The sequence below is a fragment of the Moschus berezovskii genome, chromosome 7 (assembly GCF_049115385.1).
Source record: "Moschus berezovskii isolate FMDL1 chromosome 7, NW_MosBer_1.0, whole genome shotgun sequence".
Classification (NCBI taxonomy): Eukaryota; Metazoa; Chordata; class Mammalia; order Artiodactyla; family Moschidae; genus Moschus; species Moschus berezovskii.
Window position 1 is genome coordinate 64,808,302 of NC_142466.1, and position 27,429 is coordinate 64,835,730.

The 27,429-nt window shown below is 40.2% G+C and overlaps 1 pseudogene; it reads right to left on the reverse strand.

The window, feature by feature from the left end:
* LOC129557141 (serine/Arginine-related protein 53-like) overlaps positions 1-20,520 on the reverse strand; it is a 32,173-nt pseudogene extending 11,653 nt beyond the window's left edge.
* Between the last annotated feature and the right edge of the window lie 6,909 nt (positions 20,521-27,429).

A 27,429-nucleotide genomic window follows, 5' to 3' on the forward strand; every position in this document is an offset into this window, starting at 1 on the left:
ACTTTTGAGAGTCCCTTGGACTGCAAGGAGATCCAACCAGTCCATTCTAAAGGAGATCAATCCTGGGTGTTCATTGGAAGGACTGATGCTGAAGCTGAAACTGCAATACTTTGGCCACCTCATGTGACGAGTTGACTCACTGGAAAAGACTCTGATGCTGGGAGGGATTGGGGGTAGGAGGAGACGGGGACGACAGAGAATGAGATGGCTGGATGGCATCACTGACTCGATGGACATGAGTTTGAGTGAACTCCGGGAGTTGGTGATGGACAGGGAGGCCTGGTGTGCTGTGATTCATGAGGTCGCAAAGAGTTGGACACAACTGAGTGACTGAACTGAACTGAACTGAGACTATAAGGATAATCATGACAAATTGAAAATAACATAAAACATCAAATTATCATATGAATTGAATATATAACCAGCAAAGAGCAAATAGAACAGAAAATAAATGAAAAACAAAGAAAACTCTAAAGTTTTCCACCATATAATATGGGCTTCCCTGGTGGCTCAGATGGTGACGACTCTACCTGCAATGCACTAGACTCTGGTTGGATTCCTGGGTCAGAGAGATCCCCTGGAGAAGGGAATGACAACTCACTTCAGTATTCTTGCCTGGAGAATTCCAGGGAGAGAGGAGCCTGGTGGGCTACAGTCCTTGGGGTCGCAAAGAGTTGGACATGACTGAAGTGACTTTGCACACACACAGCACAATGCGATACCAGCAGTAAGTCCAAAAATGTCATTAATAAGTATATATGTTATAATCTTATATACTCAAAATACACTCAGATACTCATATCAAGGCAAAATCCAGCCATAAGTGGGATATAAGACCTACCTCTGAAACAGTCATTCCAGGCACTCCTGCCAACAGGGCTTACAAGCTGTGGTAGTGGTGTTAGCCTGCACATGTGGGCATCCACCATGCCCTGAGGGCTACGGGGCTGAGGACTGTCGACATCTGGATGCTGAGCACCAGCCTGCTCTGCTCTCTATGGGTAAATCGCACACCTGAATGATATCAACAAAAAATGGTGTTAAATCATGCAAATCAGCAATTTGGCACAGGAAGCTTTGGGAAATGTCAGTTTAGTGTAAGCTGCCTGAATTTGGGACAAAATTGAACAAGAGAAGTTTGGTGCTTTGCAAAGTGTGAAAGCTGCTGGTAAACTTTATTCTCCTCTATAGATATAACTGAAATGAATGAAGCTCTAGCAGAAAACTCAGGATTTGTCAATAGATCTTGCTAGGGAAATGGCTGACTGATCAAGATGGCACTCAGTAACCCTTCAGAACTAATAAGTTAAGAAGCATGTGAGAAATGCACAAAATCTATTTAGGATTGTTTATTTACACAAACAAAATAAACTAATTTGAAAGAACTTAATCTAGCATACTTAAGTTAGTGGAGGAAAGAGGTCTCTTTAAAAACAACTTTTGCAAAAGAAACTGGAGAAGGCGATGGCACCCCACTCCAGTACTCTTGCCTGGAAAATCCCATGGGCGGAGGAACCTGGTAGGCGGTAGTCCATGGGGTCTCGAAGAGTCGTCCATGACTCAGCGACTTCACTTTCACTTTTCACTTTCATGCATTGGAGAAGGATATGGCAACCCACTCCAGTGTTCTTGCCTGGAGAATCCCAGGGACAGGGAGCCTGGTGGGTTGTCGTCTATGGGGTCACACAGAGTTGGACAGGACTGAAGCAACTTAGCAGCAGCTGCAGCAGCAGCAAAAGAAACTACTTGCAACAAAATGGTACCAGAAAAAATACTCCTTGAATTCCTAATGACTTCAGATAAACAGTGTAAGTCTTTTTCACAGCACCTTATGATTTTTAGGCTAGGCTCCCATTGAAATACTCAGAATTCCTGAAATTAGTTGTGGTAAAAACCAGTTATAAAGTTATGCCATTCAAGGATAACACTGTTATCTTAAGCCTTATATAATATTGTAACGTGCTTATATACATTCCTGGATTAAGGTCAAAATACTTAATGATCTTCCCATTGGAAATAACTGGTAGGTAGTGGAGAAAAGTTTTTGCTAGTTTCACACTGTTAGATAAAGAACAATGCTATCAGAATATTGCTAGGAGCTTCCCTGGTGGCTCAGTGGTAAAGAATGGCTGCCAATGCAGGAGACAAGGGTTCTATCCCTGATCCAGGAAGATCCTGCATGCCTCAGAGCAACTAAAACCCAGCACCACAACTACTGAGCTGTGCTCTAGAGTCCGGGAACCCTAACTACTGAGCCCACGTGCAGCAACTACTGAAGCCTGCAGACCTTAGAGCCTGTGCTCTGCAACAAGAGAAGCCACTGCAATGAAAAGTGCACACACTGTAACTAGAGCATAACCTCCATTCTCTGCAACTAGAGAAATGCCCATGCAGCAAGCAACACCCAACACAGTCAAAAATAAATAAATAAGTAAATCTTTTTTTTTTAATTTGCTATACACTATGTTTGCGGGTGCTATTTTTATACAGTGAAGCAAGAGTCATGAAAGAAAATAAGAAACAGTTTAATAGTAAAATATTCAACCTCTTAATTTAAAAAATAGAGCAATTCCAAAGTGATAAAAGAAAACCTGGAAAATTAAAAAGAATGGTGGTGGAGAGAAAGAAGGAAAAGAAAGAGAAAAAAAATAGAGAGGGAGGAAGGGGAGGAAGAAGAAGAAAAGGTTATGATCCCAATATTTTTAATATATTCATAGTGTTAAAAAGTGTCTTACTGCAAAGGTTACACTCCATAAAGATCTAGCAGTCAGAGTATCTATGCCTAGTAATACAGCATCAAGAAAACTCATAAAGACAACACTGAAGCAAAAGGGAGGCATAAGTTTTTGGATCTCTCACAATCACCACATAAAAACAAAGGAAGTAAATTATAAACTCAAATATTCACAGGCAACAATTACAACAAACCACAAATGCCAAAATATAAATGGGTAGGGAAAAACCACCAGCAGTCATGAAATCTGCCAAAATAAAAAAGTGTCTAAAGACCCAAGAACTCAAGAATCCTAAAAGAACCAACAGGTATTCACTGAAAAGCAAGCTGTTCCTGTCTCCAATCCCGAAGAAGGGCAATGCCAAAGAATGTTCACACTACTGTCCAATTGCACTCATTTCACATGCTAGCAAGTTAATGTTCAAAATCTTTCAAGTTAGGCTTCAGCAGTATGTGAACCCAGAACTTCCAGATGTGCAAGCTGGATTTAGAAAAGGCAGAGGAAACAGATCAAATTGCCAATATTCGTTGCCTCATAGAGAGAGAAAGGGAATTCCAGAAAAACATCCACTTCTGCTTCATTGACTATGCTAAAGCCTTTTACTGTGTGTATCACAACAAACTGTGGAAAATTCTTAGAGATGGGAATACCAGACCACCTTACCTGTCTCCTGAGATACCTGTATGCAGGTCAAAAAGCAACAGACATGGAACAACAGACTGGTTCAACATAGACAAAGGAGTTTGTTGAGGTTGTATATTGTCACATGCTTATTTAACTTATATGTAGAGTACATCATGTGAAATGCCAGGCTGGATGAAGCACAAACTAAAATCAAGATTGCTGGGAGAAATATCAACAACCTCAGATATGCAGATGATGCCACTCTAATGGCAGAAAGTGAAGAGGAACTAAAGAGCCTCTTGATAAGGGTGAAAGAGGAGAGTGAAAAAGCTGACTTAAAACTCAACATTCAAAAAACTAGGATCATGGCATCCGGTCCCATCACTCCATGGCAATTAGAAGGTGGAAAAGTAGAAACAGTGACAGATTTTATTTTCTTGGGCTCCAAAATCACTGCAGATGGTGACCGCAGCCATGAAATTAAAAGACATTTGCTCCTTGGAAGGAAAGCTATGACAAACCTAGACAGCATTTTAAAAAGCAGAGACATCATTTTGCCAACAAAGGTCCATACAGTCAGAGCTATGGTTTTTCCAGTAGTCATGTACAGATATAAGAATCAGACCTTAAAGAAGGCTGAAAGTGCTGAAGAATTGATGCTTTCAAATTGTGGTGCTGGAGAAGACTCTTGAGAGTCCCTTGGACTGCAAGGAGATCAAAGCAGTCAATCCTAAAAGAAATCAATTCTGAATACTCATTGGAAGGACTGAAGCTGAAGCTCTAATCCTTTGGCCACCTGATGTGAAGAGCTGACTCATTGGAAAAGACTATGACGCTGGGAAAGATTGAAGGCAAAAGGAGAAGGGGGCAGCAGAGGATGAGATGGTTGGATACCATCACCAACTCAATGGACATAAACCTGAGCCAAGTCCAGGAGACAGTGATGGGCAGAGAAGCTTTGCATGCGGCAGTCCACGGGGATGCAGTCCGACATGACTTAGTGGCTGAACAACAGCCACCACCAATCTGGGAGGAGCAGTTAAACCTGGGAGTTCTTCCCAAGCACATGATGGGGGAGTGCGAGGGCCACGTCAGGTCTCAAGGTGCTAGGAGGTAGAGCTTAACCCCCACCTACCCTCCCCCTTCAGAGGGGGCTAGACTGTGACTTACCCCCAGAAGACAGAATAGCAAAAGGGCAAAAGTGCAGTAATGAGATCTGGTAGACAGTACCTTAACTAATGAAGGTTCACATTCCCAGTGGTGTCATGGAACTATCAGGTATGCCCTGATGTGTATGCTCACGCTGCAGTACTTGGAGTCACAAAGAGTCAGACATGATCTAGCGACTGAACTGAACTGATAAAATACAATGAAAAAGGCATTTCATCACTGTGTTATTTTTTTCAAAGTCACATAACTCCAGTCAAATCATGGGGAAAACATAAGATACACCCAGCTTGGGAATATTCTATAAGGGATCTGGACAATACTCCACAGGACTGTCAAGGTCATGAAAAACAAGGAAAGGCTGAGAAGTTGTCATAGACCAGAGGAGAATCAGGAGACTGACAACCATAGACATGTGGTACTCCCAAGTTGTCCTGGAACAGAAAGAGGTATTCATGGAAAAACTGGTGAAATTCATATAACTTTGGCTATTTAACTGATAGTAAAGTGCCACTGTGGGTTTCCTAGTTTTGACGATGTACCATGGTAGTGTACAATGCTAACAGTAGGAGATACTGAGTGAGGGGGATGTAGGAACGCTCTGTACTATCTTTGCCACGTCTCTGTAAATGTACCTTTTTTCCAATTAAAAGTCTTTTTTATGGTAAATACACTCTTTTTTTTTAAAAAAAAAAAAAAAGGGCAAAAATGGATGGAGAGAACACAAATTAGTTTTTCAAGAGGCTTCCCAGGTGGCTTAGCAGTATAAAGAATCCACCTGCCAAGCAGGAGACTCAGGTTCCATCGTTAGGAAGATCCCCTGGAGAAGAAAATGACAACCCACTCCAGTATTCTTGCCTGGGAAATCCCATGGACAGAGGAGCCTGGTGGGCTACAGTCCATGGGGTCACAAAAGAGTCAGACACAACTTAGCGACTAAACAACATCAATAATTTTTTCAAGGAAATCATTTAATTTGTAAGCCTCTCATTAATTTGTACAGAACTTGTTTAGGGTATTCACTTATTGTACAGTGTTTCTAACAAACACAGAAGTATGAAAGATGTTATAATAAACTCCCATGTACTCATCACTGAGCATCTGCTATTTTCATTTTTGCCAGTCTTCTTTCATTTAATATTTTTAAAAAGTCAACACAGAAGGAAGAAGTAATGCAGATAAAAACAGCAATCAGTGACTTGGAAAGTAGAAAAATATTATAATGTTAGTAATATTAAATTACTAATAATTAAATTCAAGATCTGGCTCTTTGAAAAAACAAAATAGATAAACCATTAACTGATCTAATTTTTTTGAAGAGAAAAAGCACAAACAGACAAGAGACATGAAAAGACAGTTCAAGGAAAAGAATATTAAAATCTTTTAAACGTTTAAAAATATGTTAAATATTATTAATAATAAGAGAAATAAAAATAAAAACTATGCAAGACTCCATGATTTAGTTACCACTATTGGCAGAAATCAAAATATTTGGTAATATCCAGTTGGTATGTTGTCAAAAAGAATGAGGAAACAGGTATTCCTGTGTATGTAGACAGAAGTAAATGTCCTTAATGAAAAATAATTTGGTAATATTCTTCCAAATTAATTATTTCAGTTTTTAAGTGAAGTTTATACACTCTATTGTGATAAACCCAAAATCTTATATTCCACTGGAATAAAGTGGAATATACATGCATATATACTTCCTCTAAGCATCAGATGTACTGTTGTTCATGGACAGGTATGCAGCTGTAAGAACCCAAATGCTTCCTATTCCAGACAGCTGACTCATACGAGACCCTGGAGCAGTCAGTCAAGACTACCCAGGCCCATTCCATCATTCCTCAGACCCCTTGGAAAACATCTTAAGACAGGTATTAAAATATCTGGTCATCAGGGAATTCCCTGGCATGGTTAGAAATTGGAGTTTTCACTGCCAAGGGTGCAGGTTGGATCGCTGGTCAGGGGACTAAGATTCTGAAAGCCTCACTGCACGACCAAAAAATAAAATAAATAATCATTGGGGACCTATTGTATAGCACAGGGAACTCTCCTCAATATTATGTAATAACCTAAATGGGAAAATAACTTGAAAAAGAATAGATACTTTTATATGTATAACTAAATCACTTTGCCATATACCTAATGCAACATTGTTAATCAACTATACTCCAATACGAAAAGTTAAAAAAACAAAACAAAACTGGTCATCAGACTTTGATGACAGAAATGCCTATGATCAGTGACTTCCAGATTTTGGGGTTAATCAAAATCACCTACATCACTAGAAATTCCTACTCAGTCTGGCTTACACCCAGGAGTTAGAATGTTTAGCATGTAAGTTGAGTAAGTCAGGTGTATGTGGTCATTGGAAACAATTCAATAAACCCTGCCTTTAGGTACCAGTTTTCTGATAGGAAGAAACTGTGCTTTGTTAAAAGATATTTGTTTTTTCAAACCTGCATCACAACATCAGTTTCATCGACATTAATACTATGATCACCATAGTCTTGAAAATCTCACAGTGGCTCCAACAACTCAATAAAGCATTGCAGGTGATTGCCTTCACCAATCACAGGGGCACCGTAACCAGCGTTGTCTTCTTCTCACACTCAGGGTCATTTGGGTCCTGTTGCAGATGCAGCTGAGGGATCTGTCCTGGGGGTCATCAGAGGGTGACCAAACTCATAAGCTTCTGCATCAGGGGAAGAGTCAAGTCTACCTGCCCTCAGGTGTTGTGACCTATTACATCAGCTCCTGGTTGGTGCTGGTAGGTTCAAATATTCTGCTCCAGAATCCATTCTCCATGTCCTTGAACCTGGGTTCAGACATAAGGGGACGCCCTTACAACCTCTAGACCTTGGGTGGCTGTTTATCTTCCCAGGTCTCTTGTGTGCAAGTGGTGCCAGAGTTCCCATCTGTTTCAGGCAGCGTGCCCATGCAGGTGTAGGAAGCAGGCTAGCCACCAGGAGAGCTGCCTCTTTTACATCCAGAGAAGGCAATGGCAAGCCACTCCAGTACTGTTGCCTAGAAAATCCCATGGATGGAGGAGCCTGGTAGGCTGCAGTCCTTGGGGTCGCTAAGGGTCGGACATGACTGAGCGACTTCACTTTCACTTTTCACTTTCACACATTGGAGAAGGAAATGGCAACCCACTCCAGTGTTCTTGCCTGGAGAATCCCAGGGACGGGGGAGCCTGGTGGGCTTCCATCTATGGGGTCACACAGAGTCGGACACGACTGAAGTGACTTAGGAGGAGGAGGAGGAGGAGAAGTTCTGGAATCAGGAGGCTGCACAGCCTGGGAACCTCTGTCTCCAGTGACAGACACCCGGAGTGGCCCCTCTACACCTACTGACTATTAGATCACATTCCATAGTCAATTATAGGTAACTTTGCCTTCACCACTTATCTGAGGTAGAACTTGTTCTTTCTGTAACCTAGAAGAGCAAAATCTCCCAAATTAATTATTATTCCCATACTCTAGATTCACCAATTCCAATTCCTGGAAATTATGCTACAAATACGCTTACAAATGCACACAAAGATATATGCACAAGGATTTATTTAGAGCATTACTCCAAAAAAGTAACACTTGTGTACTGGAAGTAATTTAAATACTCAATAATGGAGGATTACATTTTAAAACATTCAGTTCAGTTCAGTCGCTCAGTCGCGTCCGACTCTTTGCGACCCCATGAATCGCAGCATGCCAGGCCTCCCTGTCCATCACCAACTCCCAGAGTTCACTCGAACTCATGTCCATCGAGTCGGTGATAACATCCAGCCATCTCATTCTCTGTCATCCCCGTCTCCTCCCGCCCCCAATCCCGCCCAGCATCAGACTCTTTTCCAGTGAGTCAACTTGTCACATGAGGTGGCCAAAGTATTGGAGTTTCAGCTTTAGCATCAGTCAAAACAATAAAATATTATAGCACCATTGAAAAGGCCTAAGAAGTTCTTTATATAATACTATGAAACAAATTCCAAAATATGATGAATTAAAAGCAAGGGTCAGAAGAGTCTGTATAGCATGGTAAAATCTGCACAAGATGAGAAAGGAATCCCACGACACTTCATGAAACATGAAGTCGGACACGTCTGTTCTCAGCAGCTGAGTACATTTAGCTATATATTCATGTTCCTTCAAAGAGCATGCACTTCTTTGCCCTTTGGTTGAAGCAGTCCAGGATCTAATGTCAATAACCATCTTTACGCTTCAGGGACTGAAAGTACTCCTCACCCTATGACCACTAACTGTTTTGTTGGTTTCAGGCATTTCCTAAGTGTATGATAAGAGAAGAGGCCTTCTGTAAATGTAACTTCTGTCCTAGGAAGGAGTTTGCTGTTGTTGTTCAGTTGCTCAGTCATGTCCAACTCTTTGCGACCCCATGGACTGCAGCACCCCAGGTTTCCCTGTCCTTCATCATCTCCCAGATCTTGCTCAAACTCATGTCCATTGAGTTGGTGATGTCATCCAAAAATCTCATCCTCTCATCCTCTGTCATTCCCTTCTCCTCCTGCCTTCTATCTTTACCACCATCAGGGTCTTTTCTAATGTGTCAGCTCTTCACATCAGGTGTCCAAAGTATTGGAGCTTCAGCATCAGTCCTTCCAATGAATATTCAGAATTGATTTCCTTTAGAATTGACTAATTTGATCTCCTTGAGGTTCAAGGGACTCTCAAGTGTCTTCTCCAACAATACAGTTTAAAAAGCATCAGTTCTTCAGCACTCAGCCTTTTTTATGGCCCAACTCTCACACTCATACACAACTGCTGGAAAAACGATAGTTTTGACTAGTTGGACCTTTGTTGGCAAAGTAATGTCTCTGTTTTTTAATATGTTGTCTAGATTTGTCATAGCTTTCCTTCCAAGGAGTAAGCATCTTTTAATTTCATGGCTGCAGTAACCATCTGCAGTAATTTTGGAGCCCAAGAAAATAAAGTCAGTCACTGTTTCTAATGTTTCCCCATCTATTTACCATGCATGAAGTGATGGGATTGAATGCATGATCTTTGTTTTTTGAATGTTGAGTTTCAAGCCAGCTTTTTCACCCTCCTCTTTCACCTTCATCAAGAGGTTGTTAAGTTCCTCTTCACTTTCTATCATAAGCGTGGTGTCATCTGCATATCTGAGGTCATTGATACTTTTCCCAGCAGTCTTGATCCCAGCTTGTGCTTCATCCAGCCCAGCATTTCGCATGATGTATTCTGCATATAAGTTAAATAAGCAGGGTGACAATATACAGCCTTGATGTACTCCTTTCCCAATTTGGAAACAGTCCATTGTTCCATATCCAGTTTTAACTGTTGCTTCTTCACCTGCAACAAGTTTTGTAGGAGGCAGGTAAGGTGGTCTGATATTCCCATCACTTTAAAAATTTTCTACAATTTGTTGTGATGTTCAACAGTCAAAGGCTTTAATGTAGTCAATGAAGCAGATGTAGATGTTCTTCTGGAATTCTCTTGCTTTTTTTATGATCCAATAGATGTTAGCAATTTGATCTCTGGTTCCTCTACCTTTTCTAAATCCAACTTGAACATCTGCAAGTTCTTGGTTCACATCCTGTTGAATCCTGGCTTGGAGAATTTTGAGCATGACTTTGCTAGCATGTGAGATGAGTACAATTGTGTGGTAGTTTAAGCATTCTTTGGCATTGCCTTTCTTTAGGATTGGAATGAAAACTGAACTTTTCCAGTCCTGTGACCACTGCTGAGTTTTCCAAATTTGCTGGCATATTGAGTGCAGCGCTTTAACAGCATCATCTTTTAGGATATGAAATAGCTCAGCTGGAATTCCATTACTTCCACTAGCTTTGTTCGTAGTGATGCTTCCTGAGACCCCCTTGACTCCACACTCCAAGATGTCTGGCTCTAGGTGAGCGATCACACCATCGTAGTTATCTGGGTCATTAAGATCTTTTTTGTACAGTTCTGTGTATTCTTGACACCTCTTTTTACTATCTTCTGTTTCTTTTAGGTCCATACCATTTCTGTCCTTTATTGTGCCTATTTTTGCATGAAGTGTTCCCTTGGTATCTCTAATTTTCTTGAAGAGATCTCGTCGTTCCCAATCTATTGTTTTCCTCTATCTCTTTGCATTGACCACTGAGGAAGGCTTTCTTATCTGTCCTTGCTATTCTTTGGAACTCTGCGTTCAGATGGGTGTATCTTTCCTTTTCTCCTTTGCCTTTTGCTTCTCTTCTTTTCTCAGCTATTTGTTGTCCTCCTCAGACAGCTATTTTGGCTTTTTGCATTTATTTTTCTTACGCATGGTTTTGATCATTGCCTCCTGTACAATTTTATGAACCTCTGTCCATAGTTCTTCAGCCACTCTATCAGATCTAATCCCTTGGATATATTTGTCACTTCCACTGTATAATCATAAGGGAGTTGATTTAGGTCATACCTGAATGGTCTAGTGGTTTGCCCTACTTTCTTCAATTTAAGTCTGAATTTGGCATTGTAGTTCATGATCTGAGCCACAGTCAGCTCCCGGTCTTTTTTTTGCTGAATATATAGAGCTTCTCCATCTCCAGCTGCAAAGAATACAATCAATCTGATTTCAGTATTGATCATCTCGTGATGTCCATGAGAGATTAAGTCATCTCTCATGATGTTGGAAGAAGGTTTTTGTTATGACCAATGCGTTCTTTTGGCCAAACTCTGTTAGCCTTTGCCCTGCTTCATTTTGTACTCCAAGGCCAAACTTGTCTGTTACTCCAGGTATCTCTTGACTTCCTACTTTCTCATTACAGTCCCCTACAATGAAAAGGACATCTATTTTGGGTGTTAGTTCTAGAAGGTTTTATAGGTCTTCACAGAACCATTCAACTTCAGCTTCTTTGGCATTAGTGGTTGGGGCATAGACTTGGAATTACTGTGATATTGAAAGATTTCCATTGGAGATGAACAGAGATCATTCTTTCATTTTTGAGATTGCACCCAAGTACTGAATTTCAGACTTTTTGGTTGACTATGAAGGCTACTCCACTTCATCTAAGGGATTCTTCCCCACAGTAGTAGATAAAATATTCATCTGAATTAAATTTACCCATTCCAGTCCATTTTAGTTCACTGATTCCTAAAATGTCTGTGTTCATGCTTGCCATCTCCTAGTTTGAACACTTCCAATTTACCTTGATATATGGACCTAACATTCCTCTTCAATATTGTTCTTTACAGCATCAGACTTTACTTTTACCACCAGACACACCCACAACTTGGAGTTGTTTCCGCTTTGGCTCAGCCTCTTCAATTCCTCCTGGAGCTATTTCTCTGCTCTTCTCCAATAGTTATATTGGGTACCTACCGACCTGGGGAGTTTATCTTTCCATGTCATATCTTTCTGCTTTTTCATACTGTCCATGGGGTTCTCAAGAACCCCATGTCTAGGAGGAAGATAGACACTCTATTAATATAACAAAACCTAGATATCTTAGTGGTACATAAAGCTGCAGAGTGCAGGATGTCTGATTGCTTTTGTGATCAGTATTCATGGCCAAACCAGATCCCATAAAGGTGTTTTCCATCCCCCTGCACCCTCCATGACCCTAACAAAAGAACCAGGAAGAAGACAAAGTAAGAACAACAATAATAACATTGGAGATGGTAACCAGAGAGAAATAAATTTCTAAGTGGATGGGCCTGCATAAGAAGGAGGCCTCTGAGGCCTCCTTTCAATGATTTTTAAGGTAATTTGCTAATATGACAATTGTTGGGCTTAAAATGAAAAGGTATAAAAGCATGTTGTTGTTGTTTAGGTGTAGTCATATCCAATTCTTTGCAACCCCATGGACTGTAGGATGCCAGGCTCCCCTGTTCTTTACTGTCTCCCAGAGTTGGCTCAAATTCATGTCCACTGAGCCAGCGATGCTATCTAACCATCTCATCCTCTGCTTCTCCCTTCTCCTTTTGCCCTCAATCTTTCCCAGAATCAGGAACTTTTTCAAAGAGTAGGCTCTTTGCATCAGATGGCCAAAGTATTGGAGCTTCAGCTTCATCATTAATCCAATGAATATTCAGGATTTATTTCCTTTATGGGCCAGGCATTATTCTCAGGTCTGGGGATACATCACTTAAAGAATCCCTGTCCACTTGGACCCTATGTTCTAGTGGAAGAAGACAGGCACTGCATAAATAAAAGGGAAGAAAATGAAACAAACTAAGGGGAAAGAGAATAGCAGAAGAAATGTGCTGTTTAGATAATGAGGTCAGGAAAGTCATCAGCTGATGAATTAGCATCTGTGCAGAAAGGTGAGTGAAGTGAGGACGTGAACCATGAAGACATCCTCAAAGAATACTCCAGGCTGAGCAAATAGCAAGTGCAAAGGCTTCAAGAAAGGCCAGATCTTAAAGGGCTTGCTTGGAACTCTAAGAACTTTCTATTTCATTCCAAGTGAAATTGGGACATCATCTGAAGGTTGCACAATCAAATTTATGTTTCAAGAAAATCATTCTAGCTGCTATGAAGTGACCAGTCTGCAGAGTTACATGACTGGAAAAGACAGGCTAGTTGAGGCTATTGCCATAGAACAACCCAGAGTCTGTAGAAACTTGGACTACAGTGGGAGTTGTAGAGATGGTGATAAATGGTCACTATCTGCATATATTTTTTAGGTAAAACAACAGATTTGCTGAAGAGTGGATGTGTAGACCAAAGGTGAGAAAGTCAGGAATAGCTCCCTGTTTGTGCCTGGAAATTGAATAATTAGAAGAGCCATTTATTGAAGTGGGGAATATTGGGGTCACAAAGGTTTGGAGTATGAAATTAAGATTTTGTTTTACATATTTTAAGGAATACTAGGAATTTATTCTCCAAGAGGAGTTTCCAAGGAGGCAGACTGGACAGGAGAGTTGAAAGATTAAGGAAGAGATCTGGACTGGCGATACAAATTTGTGAATAATTATGTTGTGAAAGTGAAAGTCGCTCAGTCATCTTTGCAATCCCATGGACTATACAGTCCATTAAATTCTCCAGGCCAGAATACTCTAGTGGGCAGCCTTTCCCTTCTTCAGGGGATCTTCCCAACCCAGGGATCGAACCCAGGTCTCCTGCATTGCAGGCGGTTTCTTTACCAGCTGAGCCGCAAGGAAGCCCAAAAATACCGGAGTGGGTAGACCATCCCTTCTCCTAGGGGGTCTCCCCAACACGGGAATCAAACAGGGGTCTCCTGCATTGCAACTGAGCTATGAGGAAAGCCCCTAGATGGTACTTAAAAGTGTGATGTGATGTGCTGTGATGACATCTAACAGTATACAGGAAGAAACAAAGATTTGGAAAAACAGAACCATTGGATACACTGGCATGTAGACGCCTGGAAGATGGGGGTATGTGGCAAAAGAGACTGAAAAAGAGTGGATAATCAAGGGAGAAGAATGTTGATCCCTGAAAGTCAAGTGAAGAAAGTGATTCAAGGAGGGAGTGATGAAATGTATCACATACTCTTAGGAGTAGAGTGAGATGAAGACTGAGAATTAACAACAGAATTCGGCAGTGCATAGTTTATTGACGGATTACGGTAGAGTGGTAGGGAGAAACCCTGATTGGAATGGATCACAGAGGATGGTCAGAATACAATCCTTTATGTTTGTTTACACCACCAAGCAAAAAGTATAATGCACACACACACACAACTGCAGGCACACTCAACCCCCTACACACACCCTCCATGTCTTTCATAGTCTTGCTTACAGGTCCATTTCCTCTGAGTTAAACCATAACTCAACTTCTAGGGTTTTTAAATTCTTTGTACTATATTTCATATCAGTGTACAACTTTATAGAGCTACATTTTTATTTCTCAATTTGGACTAAGTTCTTAATAAAGGGTATCAGAAATAAGAGTCTTGAGGTTACTAGAAAATACAGTTCCTATGGAAGATAATGTTCCCGCTTAAATAACTGCTCCATTCAGTGTGGCAGGAGGATGACCCCAAAGACCTTAGTGTCATTACTCTGTTGACATTGCTAATAAGGGCAAACACATTTTCCTTGACAGGCAGAAGCCACCAAAAGTCCCTTCTCTGGCCACTAATTAGAGAGGCAAGTTGTGTATGCTGAGGTAAGCCCGGACCTGCCTAAACACAGAAGGAATCTATTCTTTGGTCTGTGTCTAACAATAGTGAAGAAATTAGGGGAGGCCACTTCAGCAGACTCCCATTATTACCAAGTGAATTATTTAATGCACTGTCCTTTATTCAGGGTTTCTGAGCTTACCAAAGTGTATACACATCACCTTTCAGCCTTGAGAACAAAGGAATAAAACAAACTCATCACTTTCCCAAAAGGGATAAGTACTGTTTCAATTAACATGCTAATCTCTAATGAAGAGAGCAGTCATCAGTTAAATAAGCAAACCATGAGGATAGGTTTAATAGAAGTATCAGTCCAATCACAGATCTACTGATGGTTGCTAGATATCAGCGACGGCCTACAAATCTTGAAAACAGTTGAGTAAAATGTGGTCTAATACTGAAAGCTCTATTGCTGTTAAAACAAACTGATTACATCTATATTAAAAGGAAGCCACCAGCTTCCCTAGTGGCTCAGTGGTAGAGAATCTGTTTGCCAATGCAGGAGTCTACTGGAACTTGAATAGAATTTGTATCCTTCTGCTGTGTGAGAATTGCATAAAGACTCTTTCAGGTCTACTATATTCTTCTACTTCTGCTTCTCTGTATATTCATTCAATTAATTTCTGAGAGTTTTACACTGAAACTCCAACCAAAAATCTTTATTTATCTACTTAAAATGAACAATTGTAATATATAGTGGAACTATAATAATTTTGTTCTGTATTTTCCAAGTCTGTAAATGTGTTATCATATTTTCATAATTTAAAAAATACAAAAAGCAAAAAAAAAGGAATAAACCAGTCCATCAGCATGGCAGGGTCTCAAAAACATGTTGAAGGTAGATGGGCAATGTTCAAAAGTAATCATCTTTATGTACATTTTAGAAGTAACTCACAAAATAACACTGTACATTGGGTATGGATATGGAGAAGTAGAAGTGTTAGTTGCTTAGTCATGTCTGACTGTTTGCAACACTATGGAGCCCACCAGGCTCCTCTCTTCATGGATTTCTCCAAGCAAGAAGACTGGAGTGGGTTACCATTCCCTTCTCCAGGGTATCTTCCCAACCCAGGGATCAAACCCAGGTCTCCCACATTGCAAGTGGATTCTTTATTGCCAGAGCCAGCAGGGAAGCCTACTGGATATGGAGAGATAGATGAATATATAGATACAAAATAGAGTTTTTATACAGGTATATAATGACATGCACCAAACTATTAATGGTGGCTGCCTTTGAAGATGTTGGGAAGAAAATGGGACATAAAATGATGGTTAAATGGGATATTAACAGTTAATTCTGGGTGATGGGAATAGGAGTGTTTGTTATGTTCTCTTTTATGCTTTACTATATATTTTTTAATGAAAAACATTTTAAAATAAATGATAACCTACCATGAAGTTCTATGGGTGGGAAGTGTGGAGACCTGAAGCCCACAATGGAGAGAAAATCCATGATGGCTACCATACCATCAGTCCGATGGGTTTTCCTGTAGACTGTCCTTAGCTCTGTCCTCGTCTCAACCACTGCCATACAATTTCACAGTTTCACTCATCCTGGGATGGTGTGATCAGGGAGTTTATGCAGAGTAATAGTTTCACTATAAAGAACAATCGGTGGTCCACAAAGCTTACAGCTCTCAGCCCAGTTTGTCTTTCAGGAGCAGCTTTTGCAACAGTCATTCAATAACTCGTTCAGTTCAGTTCAGTTCCGTCGCTCAGTTGTGTCCGACTCTCCGCGACCCCATGAATCGCAGCACGCCAGGCCTCCCTGCCCATCATCAATTCTCCCGGAGTTCACTCAAACTCATGTCCACAGAGTCGGTGATGACATCCAGCCATCTCATCCTCTGTCGTCCTCGTCTCCTCCCACCCCCAATTCTTCCTAGCATCAGACTCTTTTCCAGTGAGTCAACTCATCCCATGAGGTGGCCAAAGTACTGCAGTTTCAGCTTTAGCATCAGTCCCTCCAATGAACATCCAGGATTGATCTCCTTTAGAATGGACTGGTTGGATCTCCTTGCAGTATAAGGGACTCTCAAGAGTCTTCTCCGACACCACAGTTCAAAAGCATCAATTCTTCGGCGATCAGCTTTCTTCACAGTCCAACTCTCACATCCATACATGACCACGGGAAAAACCATAGCCTTGACTAGATGGACCTTGGTTGGCAAAGTAATGTCTCTGCTTTTTAATATACCATCTAGGTTGGTCATAACTTTCCTTCCAAGGAGTAAGCGTCGTTTAATTTCATGGCTGCAATCAGCATCCACAGTGATTTTGGAGCCCAAATAACTCATTAGAAACCATCTAGCCACACTTCCAAGTATCAGGGAATGGACTACTCTGACACATCACTAGACAAAGAATGCAGGGAAGTCAAGAAAACTTGACAAGTGAAGATCTTTCATGGAAGACAGAAGCAGTCATTGAATAGAAACTAAGTAGCATAGAAGTAGCAAAGCCTGTTGATAAATGGGACTCAGGAAGAATGGCAAAGATTCAATTATGTTAAAATCCAAATTATCTTTTGGTGAGTGCAATTTGGCATCCAGATGGATCATACTAAACAATGCAATTCTATCTAATTATTTAAATATCATTTTGAGAATCACTTAACTTGGCAAGTCGAACTGTTTAAAATCTAATGTTGTTTAGGAACCACACTACAGTTTTGCTACATCGAAGAAGACTTTTCTGTAGTCTTTGCATCATTTGTAGTAAAGGATTCTAAGATTTTAATGGGCTGTATGTTCCAGCAGGAAGGACAGGAACTGACATTCAGAGTTCTTTGTATTTACCATGGCCCAGGCTGGTATCTTTAAGTATCTTACAGTATAAGATCAGTAGAGATTATTCTAGAGATTTTTTTCTAGAATCTAAGGAAAGGTTGGGGGCGGGAGGAGAGGGGGAAGACCGAGAATGAGATGGCTGGATGGCATCACCGACTCTGTGGGCATGAGTTTGAGTGTACTCTGGCGGTTGGTGATGTACAGGGAGGCCTGGCGTGCTGTGATTCATGGGGTCGCGGAGAGTCGGACACGACTGAGCGACTGAACTGAACTGAACTGAAGGATTCTAGAGATGAGAAAACTAGGCTTTGACTCTTAAAGTAACAACCAATCTCAGATGGTTGGAAAGTGGCAGATCCAGATTTCAAACCTAGGTTGCTCAACTTCAAAGTCTTTGTAATAGACAGCTCATGTGAAATACTAGGAAGCATCATATGTAGCCATCACAGTAAATGGAAATGGAAATTCTGTGGTATATATGAAAGCTTTTTATGAGAGAGCTTATAAAAATACATCAATTCTTTGACCTATGAACCCTTACAAATACACTGTGGACTGTGGAAATCTCCCTAATTGAGATTTAGTAATCCATAATCACATTTTAATGAGCACATGAATCCTCTGGGGATCTTATTAAAAGGCAGATTCAGATTCAGCTGGTTTAAGGTGGAGGTGAGACTGCAGATCTAACAAGCTCCCCACAATAAAGATCTTGCTGGTCCATGGACCACAGTTTAAGTAACAAGGAGTTGTAGAATATTTAACTTTTCAAGTGAAGGTGGTCTTCAGGGAAAATCTTCTGCTGGTGGCAATCAAATTGTTTTGAATGACAAGATCTCATTTTTAAAATTATTTAATTTTCTTGAAGACCTTGTATTTATATCCTGCAGAACATACCCTAAGGAATGATTTCCTACTAAAAAGAATTCCTCTAAACTCCCCCAAATTACAGACCTATCATGTCACCAAATGTATACCCAAAATTTGGGGTCCATTTTCCCCTCAATAAATTGCACACGTTGATTTCTCATTTAACTATGCAGCATAACCAATAAACTAGCTTCAGGATAAACTTTTTACCATGAAGCTTTGATTTATGTTACTTCACTTAACAGGGGAACTGATTAAAAACAGCAGCAAGTATTAGACATTCTAAACATTTTCAAAATAAAATCTGTCTCTATGATCTCAATAAAGTGACCCAAGACACTTAAGGATCTTGTGAGAGACTTTTTTTTTCTCTCACAATATCACCTTTAAAATCACAACAAAGTTTAAGTATTTCAAACCACTATTTCAAATAGCATGGGGAAAAAAAGACTATGTTCCAGCCACTTCCTTTTTAATTTATACCTGAACAATTTGATGCAAATCTTTACACACATGCTCCCTGAAAAAAAAAAAAAAAGAATAGGTTGTTATTCTTATCCATTCAGAGAACATAATTCTACTGTAATGTTCTAAAGAAGGTAAAAATATTGGATAATTATAATCAGGTAGAAGCATTAACCTTGATTATAATTAAACCAAAATCATAATTTTGGGGCTTCACTGGTAGCTCAGTTGGTAAAGAATCCACCTGCTATGCAGGAGACCCTGGTTCGATTCCTAGATCAGGAAAATCCGCCGGAGACAGGATAGGCTACCCAGTCCAGTATTCTTGGGCTTCCCTGGTGGCTCAGCTGGTAAAGAATGCACCTGCAATGTGGGAGACCTGGGTTGGGAATATCTGCTGGAGAAGGGAAAGGCTACCCACTCCAGTATTCTGGCCTGGAGAATTCCATGGACTGTATTGTCCATGGGGTTTCAAAGAGCCAGACATGACTGAAAGACTTTCACTTTCATAATTTTTGGCCAACATGTCTCTGCCACAAGATGAATCATGATGAACAATTCTGCTGCTTGGGTTTACTCATTTGATTAATCAGAGTGTATTCTGTGGCTAATATAATCCTGACAGATCTATCAAAATGCCTCTCTTATCAAAATTTAAGCTTCCACATTATAGAACTGAAGAACTGTACCCTCAAAGTCTTCTAAGAATAGCGAATATTGTTTGCCTAAAAAATAATCCACTCCCTCTTCTTTTGTTAACTATTCAATTCTCTTTAGATATCTATATCCGTACATAATCACACCCTTCCTGCCTCATGAAGTCAATGTGCTTTTGAAGGAAGGCAACCCCACCCCTACCCAGTCAGCCCTAAACCAAGCAGAGTACCCCTTTCTATGGGCAGAGTAATTAGTTCAGAGATGGACTCCTGATCCAACTGGAGTCAATAAAATAGAATAGGTTCATTGTCACAACCCAGGAAAGAAGCTTCCTGACTCCTCAGAAGGAAGATTAAGAAGGAACCCTCTCCCTTTTCATAGCAAGCATCAATGAAGTCACCTTTAACCACAAGGGGGAGCCAACCCTTATGATGTCGCTGACATAATGGAGCAAAAGTAGGAGCTGTGTAGGTTGTTTCAAAGGAACTACTCTTAATATACTCTTTCCTCTGATTCAACCAATATTCCTCTAATTGATCTATGAAGACATTTTGAAAGCCCTTCAGATTCCTTTCTTTAGTTCAAAAGTACACTCTGCCACATTTTCCCTGGTACTATAGTCCAATATATCTGTCAAAGAAGGAAATGAGTTTACTGTAATGATGACCCAAACACTTCCTCTTCTTGGAACTCCAGGAAATAAAATAAAGCTCATAATTCAATAGTTTGCAGAATCTCTCTTCCTCTTTTTGAAAACTGGAATGGCAAAAAGATATTTGCCCATATCTGATCTTCCAATGTACCTCATTTACTCAACAATCTCATTTACAAGTTCTTTTTTAATATGGTGAAATATAATTTAAAGAAAAGCATGCATTTACAGCAAGAGGGTGCTTCAATCTCTTTTAACAATCTTTTTGCTCACTGTGGCTTTCTCTTCCCCTTTGACTACAAGTCTAAGGAAGGACTGTTATGTTTTATCCACTGTGTTAAATTTAATAGAAGTTTCTTTATCCAAAAAAAGAAATCCAGAGATAGCTAGCCCATAGTAGATACAGCAGCTTCACTGTCACCAAGGACTCAAGTGTCTTTTCTCTTACATTTCGGTAATCTCCAGCACGTCCTCATGATCCATGCTAGTTAAGATCATCAGTCTCCTTGTCCATATTCCAAACAGCACAAAGAAGAAAGTGGTGGACAGAAGAACGTGCCATTCCCTTTAAAGAACTGCATTGATGAAATTATGCTAGATTACGCTGTGACAACAAACTCCAAAATACGAGATGCTTACAACATTTACTTTTCTCTCTCCACTCCACAGATTGATCATCTCTCACCACTTAAAACTGACCTCTATGTGGGTTTGTGCCTCCTCTAATCTGACTCAATTTCTCACCCCTCCTGACTCCCTAACACCTTGCTCTGTGCCCTCTGCAACTTGAAATCCCCTGAGCTGTGACCTTGCCTCTGGAAAGCTGCCTTCACCTTCATGCTCCAGCTGGAGCTCTCAGAGACCACTTCAAGAGCAACCCTTTTAAGTAGAGGTTGTTTTTATTCTCATACCCAATATTCAACAAGGTTTGAAATGGGCAGGGATTCCCCCTTGCTCCTTATCTTTTTTTCTAAACTATTGTTTCCCCCAACGTTTAAAATCCTTCAGTTACAAGGAAACATGGGTTATCACATTTCTGTTGCTTGTTGTTTAGTCACTTGGTCATGTCCAACTCTTTGTAACACCATGGACTGTAGCCTGCCAGGCTTCTCTGTCCATGGGATTTCTCAGGCAAGAATACTGGAGTGGGTTGCCATTTCCTTCTCAAGGGGGATCTTCCTGACCCAGGGATGGAACCCATGTCTCCTACTTTGGAAGGTAGATTCTTTACCACTGAGCCACCTGCCCTTGTTACAATAATCTACCTTCTACTGGTTCTCATATTAATGTTCTAGACCTTGTCATTACCAACAAATATACTGCCTCCAAATTTTCCATTTAGGTCACCATCACCAATTCTTGCATCCCTCCAACAGTTTTGATCCACTAATTCTTCAACCAATTTGGTACTACCACTGACTCCCCCCTACCACATTTCACTGTCTGTTATACATTCTTATTTTCCTTTTCAGCCTGGTTAGATTTCACAATCCATTATTATAATGTTTTCCTTGCATATGCCTGCTACACACCCAGCAGGATCCCAGTTTGATCAAATGCTTGCCTTCAAGCCACTGAACACTGCAGCAGAAAGTTCACAATCACTCTGATGGCTCATCATTCAACGTCTGTGCAAACTTCAAGTGGGGCCTCAGCACTGCCAGAAAGTCTTAGTCAACATTTCGGACATAACTTGCTTTCCCACTCCTCCTTAGGAGGCCCATTGCACAATTTCTCTTTTCTCTGTACATCTTCAACAGATCCTCCCTAGTCATGCTCAGCTGGCTTTTTTCTTCTTTTGCTAAGAAAACAGAAACAAACCAAAAGGTTAACTGCTGCGACAACCTACCCCAAAATTGCACTGAAAAGACCATGAGAGCCATGGATTCTGAGCGAAAAGTAGGAAAAGTATAGTAAATAAGACAGTATCAGCAACAGACTTTATCTTCTTTATATTTGCTTGAAAAGCTAGCTCTGGATTTTGTGTGGGGCCTACCAGCCAGAGACCCTGAGCATGTGGCGATGAACGCTCCCCCAAAGTCATGGAATCCAGTCCAGTCTCGGAACCCCAGCTCCAGTCGTGGTTCCACACACTTTACAGCTGCACAAAACTTCCTGCACAAACAGAAAGGATTGCCAACTCAGTTAAAGACATGAAACTGCAGAGAGCTCATTTTCCTTATAAAATGGCACCATCAGCTTCTATGCTAGGTTTCTTTTAATGTATGCAAATGAATGAGGAAGTGGGAGTGGTTGAACTTTCCTGTAAATCTATCTGAACTCCTTTGGGGAAAGATGTAAATAAGCAGAGCTACACGTTCATTGTGAAGACACAGACATGGTATTATCAGTAATAATTTAATTATATTAGCTAATTGTTATTACATTTTTATGCATTCACATGAAGGCAAATTTTGTCTTCCTGTTAACTTGTCATTAAAACAAAAAAATAGTGCTATCCTAGATGAGAAGAATCATGACTACACCTGTCAAAATAGATTTATATCTTGAGCCTCAGACAGCCTCTGTAGTATGTTTTTGCCAGGAATATTCATTTGTTCTTCTTTCTCTTCTTTTCTGTTTCAGAGAAGACAGAAAGCAGATTTTAATCTTTACTATTGAGCCTCCCTCTCTAGTGATGCTCGGGGCAAAAACCCTTCAAAATTAGGTAACAATCAGTGCCAATTCCTTTGGTAACCATTGTAATAACATTAACATGATGAACTAATGAGATATTAATGCAGTTGTAATAGACATTTCCATAGGAGTTCCACTGTAATTGAGTAGGTTAATAATCTGCCTTAATCTGTACTTGGCAAATGTAATGTATGATGAATAGGGAAAAGTGGAACTTTGAATACTTTCAGCTTGTGTTTACTCTTTCAAAACAGAAAGGAAATACCTGTTTTTAAAAGCAGGTGCACCAGAGAACACTGGCGAAAACTGAGCCCAGAGTGTCATAACCCTTATTCCTCAAGTCATTTTCTATGTTTAACTTTCTAAATAGCAATAGGTGTGGCAAGTGGACATTTAAGATCTTTATTTGCATTAGATACACATGTGACAGTTCATCCATTTATGTGACTTTTAGTCTATCAATACTTAGCAATTATAATTATGGATGGCAGAGCCTTGGGAATTCAGCAATGGTTTCAATCAGTGTTCCTCCTAGAGGAAAGAAGCACCATATATCCATCCGCCCACACACGTACACCCACAGTCACAAAGATAGCACACATCTGCATACACATACATAAACATCTACACACAGACACAAAGGCATACACACATACAACACACACATGTACACTCATACACAGAAGAGCTTCTGTTGTCTGAGAGAAATAAAGAAATAAGGTCAAGAACCTATAAAGAAATAAAAAGGAATGAGGTGATGGAAAAGCAAAAAGCAAGATTGAAAAGCCAGGATATTCAGAGTCTTTCAGTTGGATTCAAAAGGATACCTGCAAATAACCCTGGTTTGAACTCTGCTGAAAGAGATAGGAGCAGAAAGAGCAAGGCCTTTGTATGATTATTTATTCCAGCAAACAACAGCACACGGCAACTCAGAGCCTTTTTATTCCCTGAGCTAATATTTGGAAGACATTGTATCTCCAGGGCAAATTCTAAGTGTGCCTCTTCTCTCTAAAGTAAAGAGGAAAGGGGAAAAAATCAAGGGTTTCCATCATCCAAAGATAAAAAGAAAATACTGATGATATTCAACATTGAACATTGTATGAGGAAGATAAAAAATTAAGAGGAAAGTATGATGATAAGCTTTGCATGGCAAATACAAATGAAGGCTGTGTAAACCCATGTGATTTTTTTTTTTTTTTAGGCAGACTGTTGTTAAATTAACTGGCAGCATTTCGAAATCCCTTAGCAATGAATGTTGCTGTCAGTTCTATACAGATCAAACTCCCTCTATGTGAGATCTGCTTTCCTGGACTGTTCAAGTGATCTCGGTTCTGCCCAGCCTTAATTCAAAGAGGTAATCCATGGAGTCGCTAAGAATCGGACACAACTGAGCGACTTCACTTTCACTTTTCACTTTCATGCATTGGAGAAGAAAATGGCAACCCACTCCAGTGTTCTTGCCTGGAGAATCCCAGGGACGGGGGAGCCTAGTGGGCTTCCGTCTATGGGGTCGCACAGAGTCGGACACGACTGAAGCGACTTAGCAGCAGCAGCAGCCTACAGATTGGCCAGCTTCCTCCCATCTTACCCAATTTTCTTTCCAGCTGATAATTATAATAGACCCGTTGTTCTGCTTCTCTTAGAAGAACTGACTTTCTTAGTGTGACTTGGCATCTTGTATCTACCTGGAGCACATCTCCAGGGCTTTTGCTTTGTTCCCCATCATAGCCAAGCTGCAATTACTAGAGGGGATTGTCCAGATTCTGCCAGAATTTCACAACTTAGCAAACTTTTGGACCCACCTGTAAATTTGACACCAGTAAGGCTTTTCAACACTAAGACTTTGGGGAAAATAAGCAGGCAGGCCAGGTAGGAAACAGACCATCATCATGGAATTTAGAATACCCAGTTTTCAAATTCTGGTTTCTCCAATTTCATGCCTTGTTACTTCACCTCTCGAGCATTTCAGCTTCCTCATATATGAAAGTATCTGTATTAGTCACCTCAGGCTGCTGTAACAGAATACAGACTGGGTGGAATAAACAAAAGAAAATTATCTTCTCACAGTTCTGTTGGCTGAAAGTCCACAATCAAGGTGCTGGCAGGTTTGATTTTGGTGAGCCCTCACTTCCTGACTTGGAGATGGTTGCTTTATTGATATTGTCCTCATGTGGCCTTTCCTCTGTGTGAACTTTAGAGAGTTCTCTAGTGTCTTCTCTTCTTATAAGGACAAAGCCTCATCATTTTAGGCTCTACCCTTAGGACCTCACTTAACCTAATTACCTTCTTAAAGGCCCTGTCGCTAAAAAGTCACATTGAGGTTTAGGGCTTCAACATATTAACAAATCCAATCCCCTATTAACACCTCCGTTGAAAAATTTCAAGGATTCCCAGAGTTTTCATACTCCATGATGGAAGTTCCTGCATTGAAATGTACAAAGAAGGTGAGAGGAGAAAAAGAAGGCAAATCAAGGCAGCATTGTTTCAGGGACATCTCTGTGAAAAAGAAAACTGAGCTTTTATATTTTCTCAGGCCCTTATTAACAAAGATTCTATATTTATAAGAGATAATCAAATAATGTATAATTTTATTCTTCTCTTGTATTAGGAAACATTGGAATAACCATTGTCCATATGACCAGAATATGCAGAATTCTAATTTCTGTCCCTGCCATTGACTGATATGGTCATTTTGAATATTAAGATTTCCCTCTATTTTTAGAGGAAATCAAATATTGCATAATAAACTACAGTGCAAACAAAACTATGTTATGCTTCTCAGCAATTATAAATAACCAGATCAACCCTAATCAAATTGGAGGAACATTTAGAGTCTACTGAATCCATTAGCTGTGGTGTAAGATAAACAGAATAAATAGAATATTCCTAATGAAAGACACAGACCATAACTAGCTCTACCCATACCCTCTCCAGAATGGACACAGTGATGTGCAACACCCTGGGATCAGGTCACTGGACCCAAGGTGGACACTGAACCCAAAATTGCCTAAACCTGTATTAGTTAAGGAAAGGCCATGGTTCCCATGCATTCCCAGCAACTGGGCCCTTAAAGCCCATCTTTTAGCTCCATTTCCTAATAAACCTCCTGAAACCTTATAAGAAACTGTTCTCTTCTGCAATCAAGGGAACCATCACTACTGATTTTGGATCTAAGATTGCAGCTTTTCTGTGCATTTCAATGCCCCTAAATCTAGAAAAACCCTCCAAAGCTTGAATGTCTCTTCATCTAGCAGCTCCTGCTGCTGCTGCTGCTGCTGCTAAGTCACTTCAGTCGTGTCCGACTCTGTGTGACCCCATAGACGGAAGCCCACCAGGCTCCCCCGTCCCTGGGATTCTCCAGGCAAGAACACTGGAGTGGGTTGCCATTTCCTTCTCCAATGTGTGAAAGTGGAAAGTGAAAAGTGAAAGTGAAGTCGCTCAGTCGTGTCCGACCCTTAGCGACCCCACGGACTGCAGCCTACCAGGCTCCTCCATCCATGGGATTTTCCAGACAATAGTACTGGAGTGGCTTGCCATTGCCTTGCTTACTATATGTTACATGTCCTTATTCTATTACTGTTACTCCATATTCAAAGTGTGTGGAGATATGAGTCAGTTGGTATTGAATCACCATAATAGGATATCACCATTTACAAAAAATTTGTCTTGGCAACTAAAGACAAATTCACCTATAAATATTAAAACATATCTTGAGCAAAAAAAAAAAAAAGCAAAACAAAAGCAACAAAACATTGGTTAATGTTTCTCAGCAGGAAAAAAAATCAATAGATGAGTTTTAAATTCCCAGAGCTAGGAATTAAGAGCCCTAGACACTGATGTCAAAATCTCCCAAAGCTAGTTCTATAACCTTGGGCACTTGTCCACCAGAACTTTTTTGTTTCATTTGTTTTAGTTTCTATTGCAGTATAGCTGCTGTATAATATTATGTAAATTGCAGGTGTACGATATAGTGATTTACAATTTTTAAAACTTATACTCCATTGAGAGTTAAAATATTGGCTATATTCCCTATTGTACAATGTGTCCTTGTGGCTTATTTTATACCTCTTATTTCCCCATCTCTATATTGCCTCGCCTCTCTTCTTTCTCCCCACTGGTAATCACTAGTTTGTCCCCTATATCTGTGCTGCTTCTTTTTTATTATATTCACTAGTTTGCTGTTATTTTTAGATTCCACATATAAAGTGATATCATACAGTATTTGTCCATGAGAATTTGAAGTTTTCTTATCTTTTTAAAGATGACAACAACACTTTCCCAAGCTGATAGAGTTGTTACGGGGAGTCAGTAAGGCAACATATGCACAGAAGTGATGGAATAGCTAGAATGCTATATCAACAGTAGGTTTTAAAAAACAATACATACTGTTAAAAATATTATATATCAATATATTATTAAATAGTATGTTGCAAAATTCTGCCTTGATAATTTCAAAGTAACAATTATACTTCTATTTTGAAATGAAAGAATGTGATATTCAAAATATCTAACAAGTATATGTCCTTTTATCTTACAAATCTCCACTATGATGTGCAAAATCTACTTAGGAGAACCAGCAAGTGAAGTCATCCTGCAACTCCTGACCTTGGTCTGACTTGGACATGAGTTGGGCATGCCCTGAACATCATGGCTGACATCAACTTCCCCTCCTCATCTGCACCGTACTCCAACTGGAGAAGGAAATGGCAGCCCACTCCAGTATTCTTGCCTGGAAAACCCCAAGGACAGAGGAAG